Source organism: Callorhinus ursinus, unplaced genomic scaffold (assembly GCF_003265705.2).
Source record: "Callorhinus ursinus isolate GAN/ISIS: 27379988/994484 unplaced genomic scaffold, GSC_fseal_2.0 scaffold10, whole genome shotgun sequence".
NCBI lineage: Eukaryota > Metazoa > Chordata > Mammalia > Carnivora > Otariidae > Callorhinus > Callorhinus ursinus.
The window spans coordinates 19,087,266-19,113,663 of NW_027397072.1; the positions used below are offsets into that span (position 1 = coordinate 19,087,266).

The following is a 26,398-nucleotide window of genomic DNA, read 5'->3' on the forward strand; positions in this document are numbered from 1 at the left end:
TTGTTAGCCTGGATTCCCCAGACAGAACTAGGATGATAGAGCGAAAGATAAGGGTAGAGACAGAGGTAGTGCAAGGAATAATAAGGAACTGGCTCACGAAGTTATAGAGGCTAATTCCCAAGATCTGTAAATTGATAAGCTGCGGACCCAGGAGAGCCAATGGTGTAGTTCTACTCCAAGCCCAAAAGCCAGAGAAACAGGAGAGCAGATGGTATAAGTTCCAGTCTGAGTCCACGTCCAAAGATAGGAGAAGGTCAGTGTCCCAGTTTAAAGACAGCCAGGAAGAAAAGAGTTCCTCCTTCTTCAAGGGAAGGTCAGGCTTTTTGTCCTATTCAGGCCTTCAACTGATTGGATGAGGTCCACCAATGTTGAAGAAGGCAATCTGCTTCACTCAGTCTACTGATCCATATGTTAATCTCATCCCCAAACCTTCACATGCCCAGAACACATCCAGAATAATGTCTGACCACATACATGGGCACCCCACGGTTCATCAAGTTGACACATAAAATTAACCATCACACTTGGGAAAGTACTTACCCTTTTTCTATATTGAGCCAAACTGCTGGGTTCTGTGGGCTTGTGTCTGTTTTGCAGTATTTCTGTCTCTTATTACCAGACAGTCTACTATCATCTCTGGTAGTCACGATCCCTGCCCGTAGAAGGACCTCTCTTCACTTCTAATTCGCTCTGGGTTTTAAAACCAGCCTGCTGCTCTTGCCACAATTTAAGAATCTTGAATGAGTCCAGAGACCTATGGGTAAAATGCCCGAGATGGGGAGCAACCACTGTGACATCTCTTTTATCTTCTCAGGGGAACTTTATGCTTCTCTTCTGATTCTTAGAACAGTGATCCAGACAAGGAAGTTACTAGATAATACAAAGACTCTCTGGATCAGGCTGAATCAAAAACAAAATGGAAATAATTATGTGAGGGCAAGTCCTAGCTCCCACAACCTCGGGAGGTCATTTGGTATTCAGGAATTTCAAAACACAACAAATGTGAAAAGGTAGCTAAGCAGAAGTGATGCCCCCAACTTTTTGGTCTCTGTAAAGTAGCCTAGGAAGAAATCATTTCCTCTAAAGCCAACGGAATGAGTCTTCACTGTGATTTCCCACAAAATAAGTTAGGTCCCACTACAGTTTCCAAACACAATGGGTTTTTACTTTTAAAAGTGATCAGAACATTCAGTACTTAACACACAAAAAAAGTAGCAACCATTCTGCTTGGCACTATTGTACCAAGTGTGAGTGTCAAATTTTTTAGAGCTCAAATTAACAACAAAGAGCTGTAATTTTTGTGTTTGTTTGTTTAAAAGACCAGCAGAGATTTTTCTCTTTGCTATTTAAGCTTCATTTAATTCAAGCTCCAATCTGCCCTTCTTTGATTGCATTTCCAAATCCTAAGTAAAAGTGATAACTCTTTCTGCCAATTGTAACAAACTGCTGGTGCTTATTATTGCTTTTAGGGGAAAAAAAACACACACAAAAAAGCAAAGAAAAAAAATCTTTTAATACTTAGCTGACAGCTTTATCCAAAAGCGGGGAGAAAATCCTGGCCTTTCAAAACCACCCGATATATTTGTAACAACCTCTTTACTGAGTTCATGTATCTTCTTTATTGTTCTTCATAAACAGGCTATTGGATCTCTCCAGCTTGCAATGTGAAAAATGAAAGAATTTCCTCCCATCCATGCCTCTCTTATCTCATAATTGTTTTGTTCTGAGAGGAAGGGGAGACCCGTATAAATGTCTCTGCTATTTTATTTGTCCTCTCCAAGCCCATTCATGCTTTTCTCCAGGGTTTTTGACTCCTGTTCTGTTTCTGCCTGAACCTCTATCTGCTTACAGTTCTCTGCATCAAACTCCGCTAAAGTGTTTGAGATTTCATTTCAGAGCATGATGCAAGAGAGATAAGAGTCAAAGGCATTTTAAAAGCCACTTTCAGTGTGTCTGTGTTGGGTATGTTGGAGGTAGAGGCACTTAAGTCGCTGCTCACCTGACATCACAGAGAACACCCTGGTTTGTGTCTGCGACATCCTCATGTTGTGTGAGCACTCAGCTGCATGCCTCCTCCGATCTTTCCAGTGGGCCCTGCTGGTGGCTCCTTCTCCTGCTGCTGCAGCTTCAGACACCCCTCCGTCTCTCTGAGCTCCATCCTCTCCATCCTCCCCGTAAAGCTGAGGTCCTCCCACAACAGAAATAGCCTTTGTCAGAGACAGGCAGTTCTGAGAGCCTGCAGGGGTGGCTGGTAGAGGAGGACGAGGAAGTGGAATTTTGTAAATGTGGTTAATTGTCCTGTATATGTGGGACATACACACTTGAAGAAGAGGCCAGGGAAAGGAGCGTAAAGGGGGGAGGGAAGTGTTTATGAAGCCCTAAGTCCTCAGCGACATGCCATTGAGCAGGCGTCTCAGACCTGAAGCCCTCGGTGAAAAGGCCTGAGGATTGGAGCAGTTCTCTGTAAAGAACACCACGAACACTTGTTAGTTGGGTTTTCTGTGATAATGCTGTGTAACAAATAACCCCCAAAACTCAGTGACTTACAGCAGACATTTATGGCTTCTCAGTCAAGGGTCTGCAGGTTGGCTGGACTCAGCTGTGCTTGGGCCAGGTCTGCTCTCCACATGTCTCTTCATTCTGGAGCTGTGGCTACCCAGGGTACACTCATGTCATGGAGGAGGCAGGAGCGTCAGAGGGCAATCAATCATTCACGGCCTTGGCATACTCCCACTTCTGTGCACTGTTCCATGGCCATGCCCAAGGAGAGTGAGGCAATTAAGTATGTGCCAGCCTGTGGAGGAAGGGAGAGAGAAGATCGAGTGAATATTTGTTCAACAAGCATCCAATCCACCACAAATACACACACACACACACACACACACACACACACACACACACACACACACACCCTTACAGGGCCAGAAACTATCTCAGGAATCAAGAAGAAATAGGAATAGCCTGTTCTTCCGACCTGCCCCAGGCCAGTTAGAGCAGCCTAACAAAAACATCTCAAAATCATGATAGATATGTGGGCACTTCAGACTAAAAACAACTTTAAATGTCATCTCGTCCTACATGCTCACCAAGGGAAGCTTCTAGTAACACCTCCAGTGATGGAGAGATCACTGCCTCCAAGGCAGCCCCCTGGAAGCACACAGGATGAGTCCTGTCCTTCTGAGTATGGCAACGCCGCAGGCACCTGTGGACAGCTTGCAGGTGTCCCTAAGCCTTCCCTTCCCCAATGAAAGGACAGGAGTTTATCTTCCTCAAAGCCGAGGGTTCCAAGTCAGAGTCTCCTCCAGGCATGTGCCGTTTTTGTCAACATGCTACATATGCTCTAAACCCAGCACCGCACTCAGAGCTCCAGAACGACAACCTTTGAGTAGGCAGAGCGGGGGCAGTCCACTCCCTCATTCTGAGCAAGCAACAACCAGAGAATGACAGGTCATATGTCTTACTCAGATTGAGCTTAGAGTCACCTAGAGTCAAGACATTCTTACATATGTTGCTAAACCGTTCATCAATCAACTATTTACGGCACACTTATTATATGCCTTGCATCCCACTAGGTGCTGGGGACACAGTGATAAACATAATTGACCTGCATGGTCCTGGCTCTCCTGGAAGCTACTTGGAGAGACAGATAGCAAGTGTGCATGGAACCGTGCAGTCCTCTGAGGAGGCAAGGCCTAACTGGAGAACTTCACATTTGTCCCAATTGAGTTTCTCTTCATTAATTGAAGCCCCTTGCCCCAGCCTTTCAGCCAACAAGCCAGCTTTCCCCCGCAGCTCCTTGCCACCAACACGGGCCAAGCCAGGAGGAAACGTGACGATAACGGGGTGGACAACAGAGGCCTCAGGCACATCACCTGAGGTAGAAAAAGCATAGGATCTCACAGAAGAACTTTAAGAGCAGAGCCTTCAGGAGGCATGATTTTCAGGAACCAACGGTTCGTCTTCCTACAGAGCCAGCTCAGTGGCTGCAAAGAGACCCTGAGTGATGAACAACAGGTATGCCAAGTCACCTGTTTCCAGGTGGAAATGCCAGGCATGCATCCTAATGGGAACCTGGAGCCTGTCTGCAATCAGTCAGACACCTGTCCGACCCGGGAGGAAAAGGTCAGTGCGCCCTGCTTCTGTGCTTGTGTCACTGTGACCGGCTGCTTGACAGGCTGGTGTTCTGCCGGGAGAGCCCTGCTTCTTCCTTCTCCGAAGCCATCAGCCTGAGCCAACGTGTGGGTCTGGACCATACAGATAGGATGCGTGAGACCAGAGGCCTAGTAAGGAAGTAGAGAGCCCTTCAAGCACAGCCCAGTGGTCAAGGAGCTTTTGGATCCAGACCCTCAGAGATAAAGGAGAAGCTGTCAGCCCAGATAAGACAGGCAGAGGAAGTGCTGTGGATAAGTAGAGACTTAAGAGTTATCTGGACTCTCTCCTAAGCCCACATGCAGGGGCGTCCTCAGACACACGAGGGGACACCTGCTGATTTGCTAGGAATGCAGTAAGCCCTGGGAAGGCTCGCCTGACCAACAAATATACATATATATCTACCCCAACAGGAGTCTTTCTTTTTTTTTTTTTTTTCAGTGAGTGACCTCCCTCGGGGAGCAAGGAGCTCTGGAGAAGGAAGTCATAACTAAGAAGCACACTGGGGGCCTGCACAGCTTTTGTGGAGGGTGGTGGTAAGGACTGCACCGTGTCACCAAAGGACATTCTGTCCCACCACTCACTCCCCTTCTTGGGCCTCCTCTCCCGCCCAGCCTTCCAGGGACTCTGTCCTTCTTCCTTCCTTCAGCCTCGTGACCTGGTCTGAGTAACACAGAGACTTCAGCAGTCAAGTCCAAATTATCGAGAAGGGGGTGTTTCACACTTATCATCCATCTCATTTTTCAGAGGGGAAACAAGTTTCACAGCAGTGTGTATAGTATAATCCTCTCTTGAAAAAACATATATATCAATACCGGGGGGGGGGGTCGATGTGCATATATCCGGAGAAGGAAATGTCTGATGGATGCAGCACAGAGAATTTTCAGGGCAGTGAAAAATACTCTGTGTGATACTCTCATGGTGGATGCATGTCATTATACGTTTGTCCAAATCCACAGAATGTACATCAGCAGAGGGAGTGCTACTGGAATCTGTGGGCTTTGGGTGATAATGATGTGTCAGTAGAGGCTCATTGACGGTACAGAGGTACCACTCTATCGGGGGACGTTGATAACAGGGGAAGCTATGCACATGTAAGCGCAGTAGGTATACTGGACCCCTCTGTACCTTCCACTCAATATTGCTGTGAACCTAAAACTTCTCTGAAAAAAAAATCTTTATTTTTAAAAAGTCTGGGAGATATCTATCAGACGCTTTACAGTCATCTGAGTTCATTCATTCCCTTAGACACTTGCAGAGACCCTCGATGTTATACACTTTACCAGAACTGAGTATCAGAATTTAATTAATTTAACATAAGTGCTTTAATTTTCTTTCTTCGTTCTAGCTCTTTCTTTTTGCATATCTATATTTCTCATTTTTAAAATGAACATATAATGATAATGAACGAAAGGAAAAGAGCTTCAAAGCAGGCCTCCTCCGCCCACCTGTTTCCGCTTCCTTCTCCCCAGCTCACAGCCCAGGCTAGGCACCCTGCTTGAGAACCTTCAGACTGCTGCTGTAGCAGGTGGACCTGGAGTTCATGCTCCGCTCTCGGTCCTGATATCCCCTCCGAGCCCAGAGGAAGCCCCGCCTGGCCTCCCCCGGCCCCCAGAAATCCCCAGGGCGAGGACTTGGGCCGCTGTTCAGGCCCCACCATCTCACTGAGGTGATACGGTTCTCTGTTCAGGTGGCACTGGAGAGGTAGCAAAGAGGATAAATGGAATTTCTGCTCAATGAGTCTTTGATAATAACAAATAAGGTCTTTTCTCCAAAGACTTGAAATCTGTTTTCTCATTTCAATGCACAAAAGTATTCATTTAAAAAATCCTCCCCACAGACTTGGAGTAGGTGGGGATTAGTAACCATTAACCCCGTTTTGCAGATGGGGAAGCAGGACCCAGCAGGAGCCGGCACTCCCAACCACGCGCAGAGCAGGTGACCTGCCTCCCCAGCGGGCGCCCTGGCTGGAGAGCGTGCGAGCACAGCCTCAGGCTGGCATGGGAAGCACAGGCCCAGAGAGTCCCCTCGCGATCCTCGAGAGTCTGTGCTGAACTCTCCACCCGTCCCCCTAACTGCTTCCTTCCTCTGACTCTGAGCTCCCCGAGGATCTGTCCTCCTAAGACTGAGCAAACTGAGGACACCTCCTTTGCCTCCCTCCCACGGAATGTGCTCAGGACAGGGCAGCCTCCAGAGGTCCCAGTGCTTGGTGATTGATGCTATATGAATCAGCTGAACCCTGGCAATATAACTTCTTTGGTTCAGGCTCTTGTATTTGCCAGGAGACTCCTTCCCAGGGAGGCAGAGGCAACCACGTGGCTCAGAGCAGGGAGAAGACATCCTTCTCCTGCTATGCCTTTGACTGTCAGAGCTTCCAGCCTTGGGTAACCATGGTAATCACCAGCATTACCCACAGCACTGACAGGAGCCTCAGCAGGCCAGCTCTGACCTGCTCCCGCTGCAGATGGTACACCAGCTTCCTGCAGCACACGGCTCCCCCCCTTTTCCTCTTGCACCCCTGCTGCCTCTGCCCAGGGACTATCTACGAGACCCAGGAGTCAGTGCTGGAGGGAGAAAATGGATTCCAAGCCTCCCGCTCCCTTAGCAGTGCCTGGGTCAGAAGAGGTTTAGGATGCAGTCCAAAAGCTTAGTGACGATGTCAGTGGTGGCCAAGGATGAAGGCTTATTCTTGGGACACCCTGTTCATTCAGTCCTAGCCTGGCCTCTAAAGGTAGCAGCCATCAGCCAGTCACCGCAGGAAGCCAGCCCAGCCTGGACCTATAGGAGTCTCTCATGCCAGGGTTTAGGGGCATCCACAAGCCATCATCTGCTGCCCTTTACCTAAGGGCCATGCCAAGAAAGCCACAGCAGGGCTGTTCTTGCCCAAATTTGGGGTCTGACCACTTCACGGTGCCCATCCACTCCACTAGCCTCATGTTTGAGATACTGGGAGCCAGCTCTCCTGTCTCCTGGTCTCGGACAGCAGCGACACGTCCTGCCAGCCTGGCCTCACCTCATTCCCCATCCTTTTTCCTCCCACCAGGCACTAAACTACTTTTCCAGGTGGCATAGAGCTGAGCCACTGCCCAGAACCCATGGGCCTCCCCTTTGCAGCTCTGAGGGCCAGACCAGACTCCCCCACAGGGAAACTGAACTGAGGCACCCTGCTTTTCGCAGGTCCTCAAGTGCTGGGAGCAAAGGACAGCTTCTCCTGGGACCAGAATCCCTGCCAAAGCCACCCAAGGTTTGCAAGAGGCCTGAGGCTGCATCCCCAGTTGAAGGGTTCGGCAAACTCCTGCCAAACAATGCTAAGGATTCTTGAGTCCAGCTGCTTTTGAGAAATCTTTAAGAGGAAAAGAGCAAACGAGTTTCCCAGGAACCCCCAAGCCCTGGCAGTCACCCAGGCCGGTTTGCGGCCCTGGGAGCCCAGTGCCGGGGAAGGAAAACGACGTGGCACTCCCTCTAGTGGCAAACGTCCCGCACAGAGCCCGGCGGCTCGCCAGCCAGACTTGTCTGCAGAGCGGACTCTCCCGCCGGGACCCGTGGCCATCCCTCGGGAGCAGGCGGCCACCCGCTCGGCTGTGGGGAGCAGGGGCATCTCACCCGTGCCTGAGGAAAGACCTTACTGCAGCCAGGGAGCCCGTCCAGCCTCAAAGTCACTCCCGCCGGGGGTTCACAGCCCTATCCCCTGACCTGCCTCTGTTAGGCCAGTGCCAGTTCAGGGAGGCTGTGTGACCTGCCACAATCTGAGCTCCCTGCAAAACACCTGCCTCTGAGCTGCTTTGCCAAGCCAAGCAGTCTCATCCTCCCAGCACTCACTAACCGCGCAGGAAGCTCTGTACCTGCCCCTGAATAGCCCCCTCAGGGTCTCCCTCGGCCTCCAGCCCTACCCTGCTGCGGGGCCACCAGACATGGTCCAGACGCCCCACCTACCCCTTGGGGACACTCTCTGATTCATCTCTGTGTCCCCAGCACCGCGCACAGTAACTGTCTGTGAAATTCATACAAGAATGAAGAAATAAGGGGTGCCTCTGTGGCTCCCTGCTCCAGGCCTGCTTCTCCCTCTCCCACTCCCCCTGCTTGTGTTCCCTCTCTCGCTGTGTCTCTCTCTGTCAAATAAATAAAATCTTAAAAAAAAATGAAGAAATAAAACCGTATTTGCTGCGGCAAAAGGTTTCTCCACACAGAGATGATTTTTCCTGCCAGAATCCCCACAATACCTTCTCTGTGCCCAGTGAGTTATGCTGGGTCTTGACAGTGTGCAACCTTTACATATTCCTTTCCACCCTGCTCTGCTCCCAACAAAACCTAGCTCCTTGAGGATAAAGGCCATGTTCAATTTGTCTCTAGGTCAAGGTCCCCAGAAGAATGCTGAGAAAGTATTTAAGGGGGGGGGAGGGAGGGAAGGGGAAGGAGCGGGGGAGGAGCTATTATCCGGGTCCAATCAAAGCTGCCGTTTGATAGGAACCCACTCTGATTGGCCTGCTCGGTCATGCGCTCATCAAAGAGCCAGGGGTGCTCTTACGGGAATTTAATCAAGCTTAACAGCTTTGTTGACATATAATTCATATACCAGCACAAAGTCTGCTTCTCTCTCTCTCCCCCTCTCTGTCTCCTCCACCCTCTGCTCAAGCTCTCTCTCTCTAAAATAAATAAATACATCTTTAATAAAAAGATGAGTTCAGATTTTATTCTCAGTGCAACAGGGTTCAGTGAAAAGTTTTGGAAAAGAAAGTGATGGGATCCAACTCAAATTTTTTAAACAGTGCGCCGTGCACAATGATTGGCGAGCAAGAGAAGAAGCACGAAGCCCTGTAGGAGGCATCGGTGGACGTCCACGGAAGGGATGCCTGCTACGGACAGGGTGAGACAAGTCACTTGGAGAGAAGGGAGGAGATTCACTTAAATTCTGGAAGTAGAATCAACCCGCCTCGCTGATGAAGGCATAAAGAGGAGGAATCACAGACGGCTCCCAGATTTGGTTTGTGGAACTAGGTAAATGATAGGGCCATCTTCTGACATGGGAAAGAGTGGAGAAGAAAAAGAGTGTGTGGTAACATCAAGAGCTCAGTTAGAGACACCGATGGTTTAACACCCCCCTGGAGAGGTTACTGGATAGAGGAGACAGTCTTTCCTAGAGAAGCAAATTAGGGACTGTCACAATAGAGGTGGCATTTAAAGGCACTGGGTATGGATGAGATCACCTGGGGAGATCTCTGAAGCTTCTGAAGCATTTCCTTATCCCTGTGCCTCTGGGTGCCAAAACAATAGGCCAATTCTGCCAGTTTAGAGGGGGAAGAAACCTCGCAGATGTTTCTGGACATTTGGTGCCATGTAAATAAAATGGTTTGACTGAGTAACTTTTTCTCCAGGCAATCATGGGTTTGTTTCCACCTGGCACATAGAGAAACACAAACCATTCCCGTCCCCCTGACCAGAGGAGAGCAAAGGGGCAGCCGGCCAGACCCAGGGTAGCAAGTGGGCTAGCCCCCAACATGGGGGGAAATGTTCCTACCAAGCGGTCAGGTTGCATGTCGATCAATTACCGCTGCAGCGGAAATGGTGTGACAACTCAACCATGACCAACCAGCAATGCAGACAGGACTGACACTCTCTGGACTTTAGGAAAACGGGGACACTGGAGCTCCGTGGGTCCATACTGAGTGACAAAGGGAAGGAAGAAGCTTGGCCAGTTCTGACCATCCACATTTCACCCCCAACATCCACCACCACCACCACCGTCATCCTCACTCTGCTAATGGGAGACACTGGTTTTGCCCAATAAAAATCTGCAGAAACATTCCCAAGGTTTATTTTTCTGAAAACTCAGCATTGACTAAAGAATTTGCCCATTGAGGAAAGATGGTATATTTCTAGATTTCTGGGGCATAATCACACTGTTTTCATGATTTTACCAGAAAACCTAGGTGAAAAGGAAAAGCTTCTCAAGACTCCCATTCCAGACGCAAAGACAACTCCAACTTCCACTGTTTACGAACGCAATGACTCAGCCTCTTCGCTCAGCCTTGGGGGAAGTGTGGGCGGCAGGCATAGGCTAGAGAGGAGGAATTAGCAGAGTTTGCTCGTGTGGCTTTGTCCAATCATTTCTGAATGATGGGGGTGACGTGGATATAAACAAACTAGTGTCAGTTGGGGTTTAGCTTACGGTGGAAAAGAAAGATGCCATCATCACCCAGTTATCATGACTTATCATGACGATGAGCCAAGACCCAAGGTGGACAACACCAGAACCAAAGAGAGGAATAACCAGTCCTTGTTTTCAGGGACACCAAAGAGTGAAGAAGGCTACAACGCAGGCAGGTGCAAAGTTGTCAGCAAAGCCCGCCCGCACACATGAAAGGCCAAGTAATTCAGCATCTGACGTTGCTAGGACTCCTGGGGAGACAGTGCTGGGAGGGCAAGCCACAGAGGGCAAGCTGAGAGGGTCCTGGAAGATTCAGAAGAGGAATGGATGATACACGACCAGTAGGGAATGGGTCCAAGCAAAACTCCAGCTGGGGCAGTGGGGAGACCAGAATGCAAGGGTGGGGCTCCAGCAGGCAGAGCGATAAGGTGAGCACCAGGGGGATCCAATCTGACCTGAAGCCATATGTATACACGTTGCCACCCTGTGATTCCACCTGAAACCCCTCAATAGGCCCAAGTGAACTCTGTCCTGACTCCATATCCACTCTGCAAACACACAGACAAGCTGGCTTAAAGTTGTAGTGCGTTTTGTTAGAATTCAAACCTCGTTCTCCTCTGCCAAGCTTGGAATCATATAGATCTTTTGGGGGAAAGAGAGAGCAGGTTAACAAATTGTGTCATTCTATCCCAAAATAAAACCCCCCAAGTCCCCTCTCCCCACTCCAATTTCCCAAGGTAACTGACTCTCATAAAGCCATGGCATTTACTGCCCACTATTCATTTTTATTTTTTAAAAGATTACAAGGGGTGCACAAATTGCAGGGTGCAGACCACCTCAGCCTCTGTTTGGTGAAAGGTTTGCCCCCCAAATAACCAAAATATGTTACTTTACTTAAAAAAATATACGAAGGGTACATGTTCCAGATTCCCAGTTTGAGTGCGTGTAAAAGAGAGACTCGGAAATTTAGTAAATGTGAAACCTTATCCACTTGCCAAAATTCTATTCAGAGTACTCACCAGCCCAAATTTTGGCAGACTTCTGTGTGAGGTGGGCGGGGCCCATAAGGAAAGCTGAGGGTGGAAAAGTGCCCCAAGGCCTGCAGGTTGCTCCCAGGGCTGGTGGCCACACGCAGAGTGGAGGAGGCCTGGCTGGGCAGGGCTGGGGCTGTAGGGACCTGACCCAAAGAAGGTGACCGAATTACTCTGTCCAAGGGGTTCATCAATCCATGCCAACACTGATGTTATAAAGCACGATGATTTTTTGGAAATGGCTTCCAATGTGATTTCGTGAATGCAGTTTTTTTTTTCTTTTCCCTGCATCCCTCCTGGCCGGCTAAACAGTGAGGCTTGTTGCCCAGCGAAGGTGGGAAAAGGCCTCAAAGAAGGTCACAGAGCAGAGAAGCAGGGTACATCATAAGGAAGCTCCCAACTATCTGAAAAATGAAGTAGAACATCCTCCAATGCCAATGGAGGGGCTGGAAAAGAGAGGGAAAAGTGTGGTGAGGAGGGCAGACATGAATATCTGGCTCTCTTCAGAGGTTGAAACTTCTGCGGGCAGAAGAGAGACTGGTAGGGTCAGCCTGACAGGGGTGCAGGGAAATCCCCGCACACAGCAGCTTACTCCTGACTTCCCAGGGCGGATCTCAGGAGAACCAGAGTGCCCACAGAAAAACTGTCTCTTGGGCAGGGTGTTCAGCACGGCACACGGTGGTAAATTAGAAGTGGCTGCGGATGTGTTCAGGTGGCCCAAGATGGCACTCCCTCCTCATCTCCTGCGGTCCGAGGAGTGTTGCATCAGGAACTGAGAAGCTTCCTCCTGCCAAGCCCCAGGGTCTGCCTGAGCCAAGCTCTGCCTGAGCCAAGAACACAGGTGACAAGTTCCTCCCACTTCCCCACCCAGCAGTGGGCACCTCATCAGTGGAGCTGGTGAAGCCAGAGGCTACCCTAGTACAAGTGGACAAGCATGTCAGCAGGTGGACCAGCAAGCCCATCAAAGCCAGAGGTGAGAAGACATCCTGTGCCTGGGCACCCTCCTAAGAAAGTGGGCAGGAGGAGAAAGGGGAGAAGAGCCCATCGGTGGGGTGGGGGGGGAGACTCACAGACCTGAAGGAGAGTATGTACTTTAATTGATTTATTTACCTGGGTGTGGGAGGGGCACCCTTCAGGCCAGAAGAAATCATGCTACCTTCGGTTATCAAGGTTAAAGACTGCTCGTGCTGGTGGGAGAATTTGTGTTTTTGTTACCATTGCTGTTTTTCCTGACGCCAGAAGGAAAGCAAGATGAGACTAGTTCTGGAAAAATGTTTTACAGCGACATTTTCCTGCACGTGCTCTTATTTGGCAATAGCATTTCAGCGCCTTCACCACCCACAGTGTCTAGAGGGCCTATTATGGATGGGCACGCATGGCAGCAGAAATCTCAGGACTGTGCCACCTGGCAAAGTCCCATCTGTGGCAGCACCTCGTCCTAGCCTGCACCCAGCTGTGTTGGATGAGGACTCTACCAGCAGCTGAGGGCACAAGCACGGAGCCCAGCCCTTCCCAGAGCAGCCTGCAAGGGCCGGGAAGGACGTCCAGCACCAGCCAAGCATTCGGCTCAAGGAGAATTGGGGTTCCAGGCAGGAAAACTAGAACTGACTCCAGTTTATAACCTGGAGAGACTTGCTAAAGTTCCTGTGGGAAAACAGCAACTCAGGGGGTCGTTTCTGAGGGGACGTTCACAGCAAGACAACTTCAGCAGTAGCGCCCACCCACTGAGCCAGGCCGGACTCCCAGGAACAGAGGTTGCTGATTCCCCAGAGGTGACAGCCCTCTCTGCTCTCCCCTTCCCCAATCTCCCACTAATGCGATGAGATAACATAATGCATTCAAAAGCACGTCGTCAACTGCAAAGTGCTATACAAAAGCTGGCATAATTATTCATATTAGCCCTGGGTTTTTTTCTTTTTAAGAGAGATGCCAGTATTTGTGCACTGATAAATCATAAAAGACTTCCTGCCTGAGCCTTTTCCCTTCTTTCTTTGCCTGTGAACTCCTCAATCCTACCACGTGAGTCCTTTTATTGGAGATGTTGTTCGTTAAAATGGACAAACAGCTCCTGCCTGTCTCAGTACTGGGGCCTTGGGAGGCCCCTGTCAGTATCTGCCTTGTGGGATGGAACAGGACTGGAAGGAATGCCACCCCGTACTGATGTGGAAAAGACGGGGTGAGCAGTGTGACCACAAGCCAGCATTTAAGGAGGCTACAGCTCATTGTTTACATGTGAACCTCATCCCTGGAGGGTTTTCAGTCTTCCAGAGGGCAACACTCACTTCTTCTGTATCTCTTAAATCTACTGGGGTCCATCCCAAGGCTCCAGGCTTATTCAGGGAAAGAGTGCTTGGCTGATGCGTTAGTCATTGCTCAATAGCCGATATGCTCATCAAATCCATAAATCAGTGCCTGGGCTCCAGGCCCAGATCTTGTAGGGGAGACACTAGAGTAAGGGGCAGGAGGCCTGAGTTCTGGTTCTTAACGGCCACACGTTTCAGGTGGGACTTTGGAAAAGTCCCCTCCCTTGTTTGGACGATAGTTTCTTCATCTGTAAACACAAGAAAGTGGATAAAAGAGTTTTTGAGTGTCTGAACCCACATTTTATGATTCCATCTATCCCCCTGCTCTCCTGGACAACACAAACAAGACAAAACTGGATAAAATAATCTCTGACAATTTAGCAAAAGGAATAACCCTATTCTTAATGAGATTCAAATGAGGTTAAGACTGATTTTTATTAGATTTTGCAGTTATTTAATGCTATTAGAATATTGTTGGTAGGATGGTTAAAAATTGTGAGTGAAATATAAGTAAATGATTCATTTAAATCTGGATCTAAAGAGATAATAAAGCCAACAGAAGGACCAGAGTGTGGTCAAGCTGGGGAGCCAGGGGTGGCAGGAAAATGGGTCCAGAGCCACAGAGAGTGCACCGTGAGCTTGCCACATGCAGCCTCAAGAATGAGAACGAAGAACAAGTGATGAATCTGAGTCTTTGAACTCTGACGATAACCAGTACATGTGTACCTCTAAATTACATGGAATCAGAATTTTCAAAAACTTGCAACGCAATTAATACTAAAATCATAATCTGTCTAGCTTAACTTTGAATCTTTGACGATGTGAAATGTTACGCCTTGACTTTAAATTATTGTGGCACATGCAGATTTACACACACACACACACACATGCACATTGCTGAATGACGAGAGCACAGGACTGAGCTACTTCCCAGACTCTGCCATGAGAAGTCATAGCATAACATTTGGAACATGGTGGTGGGGTGGGGGGGTGGGGGGCTCAGTTCCACAAGTGTTAGCAATGATGTGATGATGATGATGATGATGATGTGATGATGATGATGATGATGTGATGATGATGATGATGATGATGATGATGATGTGATGATGATGATGATGTGATGATGATGATGATGATGATGATGTGATGATAATGATGATGTGATGATGATGATGATGATGATGATGATGTGATGATGATGATGATGTGATGATGATGATGATGTGATGATGATGATGATGGCTATGATCACAACAATAACAAGAAAAATAGAGAGGCCACGTAACAGGGAGACCTCGCCTGGGATAGAAGTCAGTAGCCCCTCCTGGAGGGAGTGACGTCTCAGCAAGCAAAGAGGAAAGAAGGAGCCCCACTTCCACCTGCAGGCAGACCAGTGTGGCTACCGATTAGCTGCCAGCAGGAACCGCCATGGGTGTGATTCTCTTTGTTGGGTGCTCCTCCCAGCAATTGTCTCTATCCAAGCTTTGGACTTCACCCCATCTTGTAGCATTTCTAGCCTCACCCCACCTCTCCAGACCTGAATCTCAGCAATGTTGAATATGTGCTCCCCTGGAAGCTGCTTTTAAAAATAAATCTTTGAGGTAAGTTTGTCTCTTTCTCTAATAGCAACACATTTAACCATGAGCAGTCTATGAAGTTAGCAGCAACAGCATCCTCACTGAACATGGAAAGAGGCTGGGGCAGGCATGAACTGAATACTGCATGCTCTTTTAAAGAAGAGGAAACAGAGGCATAGGAAGGAAAGTACCTTGCCTGCGTTCATATAACCTGAAGCAAGTGGCAGGGCTATGGTAAACCCAATTCTGTCTGTCCCCAAAGCTGTGTGTGACAATAGTGTCTCATTCTCAACACCCTTTATTTTAAGGGTTTGAGGCTCACCCACAAAGCTGTGAGCTCTACAAAGTCAGACACATTACCTGTTTTGTTCACTGCTCTATCCCTTAGCACAGTACTTGGCTAGGGGATTGAGTAGTGCCTCACCTCACCGTTGACTGAACAAATAAAAGAGCAAATGAATTCTGTCTACTTCAGGAGGTGCTAAAGGAAATGAAGGCGAATGTGTTTCGGTGGTGCTTATATTATACACATAGAAAGGGAAAAGACGTTTGAAGTATGGTTTTTTAGCAACTCAGTTAGTTGGGATGTAAACAAGAAACAGCAAGCCCTCCAAGTATGCGTACACAGGGTATTTCATAACACTGAGTGGTGTTCCACGTGACAGAGAGGCTGGGAAGGCAACAGCGGCTGGTAAGGTGCCCTAAAGATGAGTGCAACAGGAAACGACTATCATCCTTCAGCTGGAGGGACAACGAAGAGCCATGCAGTTAGCTGAGCTGGGGGCAGGGGTCACTCAGCAGAGGCTGAGAACTACAGTAAGGCAGTCGCTGAGAAGGTGGGGCCATGGGGCCATGAAACTTGCAGGCTCCACCAAGGACTCGGTCAACTCAAGACAAAGGGAAAGGGAGAGAAATGCACTGGCTTCTCCCTTCTTCTTGCCTTCAGTCTTCGTCCAGTGCCTCTCTTTGACCAAATGCAAGAAAAGCCCTCTGTCAGGGGAGCCTGGAGAAGTAGCCAGCACGGGTCAGCATCCCCAGATACAGAGCTGGGCAGGGGAGGGAGGAAAGAGGCTCTGGGGCAGCACAGGGACTAATCCTACACGGAAGATGGTAAAACTATCTCTGGGCAAAGGAGGGGTTAATCTTCTTTATTTATTTCTTACAAGATGGCAGATTCAGGAGGAACAGGAGGGAGACATTTGGAACAGGCCTGAGAAGCAACCACCTCTCGATGTGGAATTCCTGGCTGAGACAGTTGAACAGTGCAGGTTCTGGGGGGGCTGGGTGCAGTTGGAGATGTTTGCTTTCATTTGGTCATTCACACAAGGGTGCGGCTCCCTGGGAGGCCAGCTACCCAGGGCCCCAGCTTGTCCATTCAGCCCCCAGGCCCCAGAGAAAGTGGCCCCTCAACCAAGAGACCAGCTGACTTAGGAGAGTGAGTTCTATGGTCTAAGGATCCATTGTTCAGATCAGTCTAAGTGTCCGACTGTTCCAAAAAGGATTCCCCAAATCAAAGCATAGAGGACAGACTGACCACCAGAGCTGCAAGGACCCTATGAGCCTGCCTGGTCCTATCCCACTCCCCAACCCTACTTCATATTCTAAATAAAGTAACTGAGGGCCAGGGGATGAAAGAGGCTTCAACCATGGTCATATTGCAACATAACAACAGAATCAGAATATCACCTCAGGTCAGGATTCTCAGAGGGGCCAAAGGAGGCATGATGTATAGTGAGTGAGCGAGTGAATGAGTGAGTGTGTGTGTGTGTGTGTAAGTCTGAAATGGAATGCCTCACAACAATATAAAACGAAAGATGGTAAACTATTTCATAGAGAATCAGTGTTGAAGTAAACTGAGTGATCTGATTGAGAATGATCATACTTGGCACATTAATCTCAATTTTAAAATACAAAATAGTTTGGGGCACCTGGGTGGTTCAGTCGGTTGAGCAACCAGCTCTTGATTTTGGCTCAAGTCATGGTCTCAAGGTCATGAGATCGAGCCTAACCTCAGGCTCCACGCCCACCTCGGGCTCCACACTCAGCCGGGAGGCTGCTGGTCCCTCTCCTTCTGCTCCTCTCTCTCTCTCTCTCTCAAATAAATAAATAAATAAAATCTTTTAAAAAATACAAAATTGTTAATACTTACAAATTACATTCAATAGAGTGTAATAATTTATTGTTGAAGGTGTTGAAGAAACCAAAAGACCTTTGCCAGCCCTCAGTTGGGGATGTCTCAAAAAGATGCAGGGACAGAGCTAAATGTGCAATGGCCCTGGGACATGTCCTGGAAACCACTTTTAAAAATAAATCTCTAGAGGCATTTCCAGCAGAGCCTGGTTGCTGAGAGCCGGGACAGACATGCTGTTCCTGGTCTGGGTTCCTGTCCAGGTCCTGCCCAGGCAGCGACTGCGGTAGAAGAAAGGAGGTGTTGGACGTGCTGGCCCACTGCTGAGAAAATGGCCCCTCAACCAAGAGACTAGCTGACTTAGGAGAGTGAGTTCTCGCCTAAGCCCTACCTCAGCTCAGAATGAACTCTATGCCCAGCACCACCAGCCTCATCAAGGACATCGACAAGAAGCACTTGGTCCTAATTCAAGAAGGAAGGACGCTTATTGGTTTTATAAGAAGCATTGATCAATTTGCTAATTTGGTGCTACATCAGACTGTGGAGCCTATTCATGCGGTCAAAAAATACAGTGATATACCTCAAGGGATTTTTGTGGTCAGAGGAGGAAATGTGGTCCTACTAGGGGAGAGAGTCTTGGAAAGGAGAGTGACATACCCCATCAGCAAGCATCTGTTGAAGAAATCCTAGAAGAACAAAGGGCAGAACAGCAGACCAAGCTGGAAGTTCAAGCTCTGCAGGATTGGGGTCTCTCCACTCCTCAAGCAGATACCTTTGATGAGGACTAGGTCAATTGCTGAGAGGCCATTGCTTTTGGGGAGCAGGGGTTATCACTGAACGAAAGGGACATTCTGGTCACCTCACACATTTGACTAGAGACTGTAGAGTTTTGAAAAGTCATTTTTATTTTGAATTCTTTCACACGTGCAACATGAAGAAATCACGTGTCCTTTTTTTCCCCCTTATTAATGGCAAAATCATTGTTCGGAAAGAACAGTGGCATAGTCTCCTTTCACACGTTGCTGTGGAGCCAGGAACTACTTTAGGTTGCTCTTCTTGTGCCAAATTAGTGGTTACAGGAGACATTCTTCATTTACTTATAAATAAAATACGAATCTCAAAACTCAAAAATGAATAAACAAACAAACAAATAAATCTCTGGAGACTTTGGCCAAGAGCAACTATAAAAGCTAAATAGGGTACATAAAATAACTGTTAAAAGTCACCAGAGAATAAAAGCAGCCAGGACTTTAGAGCCCAAGGTTCTGGAGAAAAGGGAAATGCAGTGAGTAAAACCCAAATTTCCTTCATGTTTTCCCTTCCAGGCATTTGCCAGTTCTCAAGGGGTATCAATGAGTTAGAGGAGAAACATTGGTCTAGAACCATAGTAGCCTAGGTGGTCTGAGAAGCCAAAAACTGAGGTGCAAATCTACCAAAGCAGCCAGAACACAGGGAACTCTTATCCTGGAAAAAGAGCCTAAATAGAAATAAGCCAGGCATTCTGCATTTGATTTCCCCTAAAGGAATTGTTTCATTCCTAAGCTTTCCACATGATAGGCAAACGGCCAAGAAACTAAGCAGTAAACAGCTTCTAAAAGGTTGAAAAACCAGCCAGAGTTTGAGCAGTCTCAAAGTGCTAAGGAGAAAAAATATTGATGTCCAGGGCCCACCAAGGAGAAATTTCAGTAAGTAACCTAGGTTCTTATCGAGACAGATGAAGGATATTATCCTAAGAGATGAGACAAACCAGGCAAAGACCAGCCCTCACAAAGCCTAAAATCCAACTTCAAAATATCTCAATTCCTGACAGGATCGGGGTGTTCTGTCTGCTAGGGGAAAAAAAAAATCCTCTCCAAAGGAAGGCAAAATTATTCAGAGCCTCAACAATTCTTCATTCCCAGTATCCATTATTCAAGCAAAACTTATAAACCATGCTAGGAAATAAAACCAAATCAAAAAAAAAAAAAAATAGAGGGAGAAACTACAGAAAAACATATAGATGACCTAGATACTGTAGTTATCAAAGACCATGAATCTAGGATTAATGTTCAAATAGATGGAAAGATAGAAACCTGGAATCTATTTTATTTTATTTTTTTTATTATTATTTAAGACCTTTATTAACGGGTGCTTGCCGTTTGTTGATTTTTTTGAAAAAATCAAGTTGTAAACTTTGTATTACAAATTAAAAATGAGGTTCTTAAAAATCTCAACTTGACCAGATATGAAACAATTTAAAAACCTTTAAAGGTGTATTGAGAAAAACCAGGGTTTGTTTTTTTTAAACACGTTTGTCATTATCAAAAAGAGACGTCTTTAGGTAAAAATAATAAAAACCCCATGCTGCATAGATAATGCAAATAGTTCTATTTATCTGGTCAGTGGGCAAAAAGCAAGCACTTAAGGTCTTCAGCTCCAATCTTTTGTTCATTTCTTATTGCTGGAATTTCATCTTCATTTCTTCCTGTTGGATGACTAAACCGGATGATGGTAGAGATGGTAAGCCGGCATTTACTCAGCCCCGCCCTGCTCAGCCTCGGGAGCGGACGAATTCTCAGCTGGTGGATCGGCTGCTTTGGTCTCTTTGCCATCTTGTGGTTTAGGGTTTTCTGGGCGTCTGCGTCGGTCATTGAAGTTGCGGCAGTACCAACGTTGAGGTGGCTGCTGACCTTGGGTCTCATCTCCTTGATTTTCCTTATCTTCCTCATTGCCATCCTCTCTAGGCTGTCTTTGGCGAGGAGGACCCCTGCGGAATCGTGGTCTATAACCCCGATACATATTCTGTCTCAGTGGTCTACCTTGCTCTCCTGCACCCTGGTTGTCAGCACCTTCCATCCCTTCTCCCTGCACAGGAGGGTTGGAATACTGCGGTCCACGCCCAGAGGGTCTCCGCATGTAGTAAGGTGGGAACCGTCGCCCGCGGTAGGGCCGGCGCTGTTGGGCCTGGCCTTCGGGAGCACTTTCCGATCCCTCCTTCTTTTCCCCACTCACTATTCTGGTAATTCTGCTGGGAGTGGCGTGGAGGACCCCTGCGACGTGGATAGCGTCTAGAATGGTTACGGTCTGCTGCATGTTTACTGCCTTGCCCTGGAACTCCACCAGGGCCTGTCACATTTGCTGCCTCCGCACGCTTTTCTCCTTCAACAACCTCAAACTCCACAGTCTCTCCATCTCCTGCACTGCGAAGGTACTTCCTGGGGTTATTCTTCTTTATGGCAGTCTGGTGTACAAATACATCTTCCTTGGTGTCCTTCCTGTTGATGAAACCAGATCCGTTTCTTATATTGAACCATTTTACTGTTCCTAAAACCTTCGTTGCGATGACCTTCTTGTCCCCACCGGCACGCGCCGCCGATGTGAGGCAGCCCGGGCCGCCGCTCCCTGCGCCACTGCCCACGGTGCCAGGCTTGGTGTGGGCAGCGCCGAGGGCGGGGGCGGCGGGGGCGGCGGCGGCGGGGTCTCGGCCTCGCTGCTCATAGTTGCGGTGATGGTGACCGGGGCCGGCGGCAGCAGCGGCTCCTCGCGGGGTGTGATGGTAACTAGGCCGGCGGCGGGGCTGCTCAGGGCTCTCTGCGGTCCGCTCTCCGCTCCCGCTACCGCTCGAACTTGGAATCTATTTTAAAAGCAGCAAACAAAAATTCTAGGACTCAGAAATGTGATAACTAAAATTAAGGATTCAATAAACAGGTAATAGGGAGGTTTAACAGCAGATTAGACACAACAGAAAAGGGGATTCGTAAATTGGAAAACAGGTCGGTAAAAAATAATCAAACTGAAAGAGAAGAAAAAAAGATTAAACACATGGACACATAGCTACACAAAAAGAGAGACAGAGAAAGAAAAAGAAACAGGGAAAAGAGCACAAGAGACACAGAGAAAAGAACCAACATATGTGGAATTTGAATCCCAGAAGAGAGGAAACGGACCAGGATCAGTATTCGAAGAAATCAAAAGCAAGAACATACATTCAAGTAGCACGGACAAACTCATATAAAATCAAAGAAAAGTACACAAAGGCACATTATGCTAAAGCTTCAAAAAAATAAAGAGAGAGGGCGCCTGGGTGGCTCAGTTGGTTAAGCAACTGCCTTCGGCTCAGGTCATGATCCTGGAGTCCCGGGATCGAGTCCCCACATCGGGCTCCCTGCTCAGCGGGGAGTCTGCTTCTCCCTCTGACCCTCTTCCCTCTCATGCTCTCTGTCTCTCATTCTCTCTCTCTCAAATAAATGAATAAAATCCTTAAAAAAAAAATAAAGATAGAAAGAAAAATCTTAAGACAGCCAGAGAAGGAAAGCAATTTAAAAGGTGCAATAAAAAGACCCACTCTACACAAACAAGAGAAGCCGGAAACCTGTAGAATGACAGAGCTAAAAGGCTGAGGGTGGAAAGAAGTAACTGTCAGTCTAGAATTCTACATCCACTGGAAATACCCTTAAAAACGAATATGAAAAGAATTTCAAGCAAATAAAAAATTAGAAAATGTTATTATCAACAGACACATATTAAAAGACATACTAAAGGAAGTTATTCTGATAACATGATCCTACTTGGAAGAATAGTAATGCAGAAAGCAATAGATAGCACCAGAAATGGTAAATAGAAGAGCAAATCAAAATGAGTATTAACTCTTTAAAACAGTACATAATGTCTTGTGGGACTTCAAATACATAGAGAAGTAAAATACATGACCAAAATAGCATAAAAGGAAGAATGGAACTGGGTAAATGGAATTAAGTTGTTGTAAGGTCCATGTATTGTCTAGGAAGTAGTAAGATTATTAATTGAAGAATAGATTCTGTGAAGGCATATGGTATATCTTTAGCAGAGTGTGGCAAACTATCACCCACATCCAAATCCAGCCCACAGTCTTTTTTATACAGCTTGGGAGCTAAGAATGGTTTTGCATTTTTAGAGAATAGTTGAAGGAGGAGGGAGATAAGAAAGGGGGAAAAGGGAGTCAGTGTCCCTCTACACCTAAAATATTTACTATCTGTCTCTCCACAGAAAAAGTATGCCAACCCCTGCCCTAGGGTAACACTAAATAAATAATAATAGAATTTATAACTAACACACTAATAGAAGAAGGAATTAGAATAATGAAAAGCACTTTATTAAAAGAAGGCAGTGGAAATAAAAGAACAAAAACCAGATCGAGCAAATTTAAAACAAATAAGATGATAGAATTAACACCAAAAAATGAAGAATTTGATAAAGGTAAGTGGGCTCAATTATCCAATTAAAATCAAAAGGCTATCCAGACTGGTAAAAACAACACAAAACATCAAGACCCAACTATATGCTGCTTACATCAGATGGACACACAAATGTTGAAAGTCAATATGCCACAGAAAGACTAACCAAAAGAAAGCTGGCTTATCTATATTGTTATCAGACAAAGCAAGACTTTAAGGCAAGAAGTATTTCCAGAGATAAAGTGGAGCATTTCATAATAACAAAAATTTGATTCAGCAGCAAGATTTAATAATCTGAAATGTGTATGCATCTAAAAACAAAACTTAAAACATGCAGAGCCCAAACAGAACTAAAAGGAAAAACAAGTAAATCCAATAGCATAGTTGAAGATTTCAAATCCATTTTCAGCAACTGATAGACTAATCACACAATGAATCAGTAAAGATAAAGGGGACTTCAACAACATGAGAAACAAATTTGACGTCGCTGGCATAGGTAGAACGCTGAACCCAGCAAAAGTAGAATGACGTTATTTTCAAGTGTGCATGGGATATTTAACAAAAGAGACCGTATTCCAAATCATAATGCAGATTTCAATAAATTGCAAAGGGTTGAAATTTAAACAGAGTATGTCCTTTTAGTAAAGTGTGAAAAAAAATCCTAAATATGAAACACTTTAAAAATCCTCAAATGTTTGGAAATTACTAAATAACACTTCTAAATAACCTATGATTCAACAACTAAATCAGAAATTTGAAATTTCCAGGGAAATTAGAAAATACTCTGAACTGGATAATAATGATGAAGCAACATGTCAAAAATTTGTAGCACAGCACTTCAACTAGGCTTAAGGGAACAATTCATATCCTTAAATGTATATTTTAGAAAAAAAGAATAGCAGAAAATCAGTGATCTAATGACTACCTCAAGGAGTTAGAAAAGAACACCAAATTTAAGGCAAATAAACTAGAAGGAAAGAAATAATAAAGATATAAGCAATAGATGAAATAGAAAAAAAAATAGAATAGAGAAAAACCAACTAAGCCCAAAACAGATTCTTGGAAAAGACTAATAAAATTTACAAATCCCTAGAAAGATTGATCAAGGAAAAAAAGGAACACATTATTAATACCACTAATGAGAAAAGGTGTCCTCACTAGAAATTCATACAAATATCAAAGAGACAATGAGAAGATGTTATGAATAACTTTGTGCCAATAAATTTTATAATTTAGATGAAATGGACAAATTGTTTTAAAAAATCATAACCTGAAACGATTGACTCTAGAAGAATTAGAAAGTCTTAATTATCCTATTTACTAAAACCAAACATTGCATTCCCATGACCTAGCAATTCTACTTTAATAGATACGCCTACCTAGATGCATGGAAAGATGTGTGAAAAATGTTCATAGGGACACTTTCCCTAGTAGATAAAAACTAGAAACTACCCAAATGTCCCTCAATAGTAGAAAGGCTAATTATATCATGGTTACAATGGAATATTATATACAACAGTGTAAAAACCGAACAGGCAACAACATGGATGAATTTCACAGACACTATGTTGAGTGAAAAAAGTCAGATACAAAAAGATACATACAGTAGTTCCCCTTTATCTGCAGGGGATATGTTCCACGACCCCCAGTGGATGCCTGAAACCACGGACAGTACCAAACCTACATATAGTATGTTTCTTTTCCTATACATACATAATGAAAAGTTATGTGAATGTGGTCTCTCTCTCTCTCATACACACACACATACACACACGCAATACAAAATAGCTTATTGTATTGTACTCACCCTTCTTCTTGTGATGATTGATATAATAAAATTATACATAATAAGATGAAGTGAGGTGGGATGCCAGCATTGTGATGTAGCATTCAGCTAGTATTGACCTTCCAACACTATGTCAGAGGGATTATCTGCTTCCAGACCCCAGGTGACCATGGGCAACTGAAACCACAGAAAGCAAAGCCTCAGAAAGCAAAACCATGGATAAGAGCGTGGGGGGTGGGGCGTCTCCTGAACTGTGTCATTCCATTTATATGGCAACACAGATCTATTTTCGATAGAACACAGATGTTGACTACTCTATGGAGATAATGCTGGGCAGGGCATACAGGAGGCTTTAGGAGTGTGTGCAGTGTTCTCTATCTTGATCAGAGTATGTTCACTAGGTAAAAATGTATCAGGAGGCATCCTCCATATTGTGTACTTCTCTGAATGTGTAATGACTTCACTTTTTAAACTTACAAATAAATACTAAGTAAGCCTCTGATGCAATTTTGTTTCTGGGACTTTGTCTCTTTCTAACAAAAAGCAGACAGCAGTGTAATAGTTAACCCCCAATATACTCTCACAAATAGAACTTGAGAGCATTTTAAGAGCTTCCAACCTAAGATCATGCTTTTCCTATTTATTGGAAGAATGATTTCTCTTCTGCTTGGGAATAAACAATTCTCTGTATTTGTTGGGTCTACAGCATAATGAGGACAGAATGTAAGATTAGAAGAAAAGGGGTTTACCCCATCCTATAAGCTCTATCAGAGGGATCAGCCAATTAAAGGAAAGGCATGCCTAATGGAGGGGCCAGTGACCGATTCTGAACTTTCTAACTATTGGGCTTGCAAAAATGGGTACTTAAAATGGAACCATCCAAGCATTCAATATTCAGTGTACTCTTCACCCCTAAAGGATTGGATGACTGAAGGGTGCCTTTCACACCAGAGGGTTGGACACTTTTGCAAAACGATGGGATTCACCGACAAGTCCTCCCACAAAACAGGGATTTCTGGAGAGGAAAGAAAATCTCACTGGAAACAAATTAAAAAGGTAAAAAGATAAAGCTGTTTTTGCCATGGTAACTAAGGTTTGCCCATACCTAGATTTATTTCCTTGACTGAAGTGGCTTTGTGGGTGTAAGTGATTTTTGAAGAAAGTGATTTTTGAAGAGCAAATTAAAAAGACTTTTTATAAGTCCCACTAGACAACAACATAGTATTAGCTAATGGCACTTGCCATTTCTAAAATAATTACTTTTGTAATAATCTGTTTATTAATGAAGTGATCTACAAAGTGGATAATAGTTACTTAAGATTTCAGGCACAGGGATTCTTCTTTCCAGTTCATTTTGCTTTTTTTGCAAAAGTACACCATGAAGTAACTCAAAATTTGCTGACAGATTCTAAGTACAATAATTTCAGAAATGCATGTTCAAGCAGGTTGAATAAACCCATATTTCTTGTATTGTGCCCTTAAATTATTCCCTCTGGTGATGGAAATGTTCTAAAATTGCTTGTGGTTGATGGTTGCACATCTCTGTAAATTTACTAAAATTGACTGAATTGCACACTTAAAATGGGTAAATGTTATGGTCTACAAATTACAACTCAATAAAGCTGTTTTGGGGGGAAAAAGCAATTGGACATTTAAAAAATTATTTCCTGTTTCCACTCTTTTGTCAGAGGAATGTTGAGCATTGAGAAGGGAACATTCTGGGGAGAGATGGCAACTATACAAAAGGTAGATGCAAGATTGAGAAAAGAAGATCCAAGAGTCCTAGTGGACCACAAGCTAAACAAAGAACACGAGTGAGCAGCAGAATGTTACTTTTAAGAAATCAAGCCTCCTATTGGGAAATGTTCTAAAAGCAGCACTTCCTTGTCCGCAGAAAAACAGGATCCTGGGTACTCCCAAACTCAGCACTTCCTCACTTGCTACTCCTGCTAATTCCTTTTATCTTTGTTAATTACCACTCTGTTTAGTCCTTGGGTTACTATTCCTGCTACTTCCTTTTATCTTCATTAATTACCACCCTGTTTATTCCTTATGTTGTCTGGTAAAGCCTAGCACCCACAGGCATG

General features: G+C 45.7%; 1 long non-coding RNA gene and 2 pseudogenes across 1 annotated transcript in view; 1 reads left to right on the forward strand and 2 right to left on the reverse strand.

Annotated features, from left to right (window-relative positions):
* Positions 1-1,532: 1,532 nt before the first annotated feature.
* LOC141373555 (uncharacterized) overlaps positions 1,533-26,398 on the reverse strand; it is a 37,841-nt gene continuing 12,975 nt past the window's right edge. Inside the window, exons 3-4 of the long non-coding RNA XR_012379639.1 lie at positions 2,548-2,794; positions 1,533-2,461 (exon numbers count right to left, since the gene is read on the reverse strand). This is a non-coding gene — a long non-coding RNA (uncharacterized lncRNA). The remainder of the gene's footprint in view (positions 2,462-2,547; positions 2,795-26,398) is intronic.
* LOC112821264 (U6 snRNA-associated Sm-like protein LSm1 pseudogene) lies at positions 17,736-18,121 on the forward strand (annotated as a pseudogene).
* Positions 19,705-24,482, reverse strand: LOC112820594 (Y-box-binding protein 1-like; annotated as a pseudogene).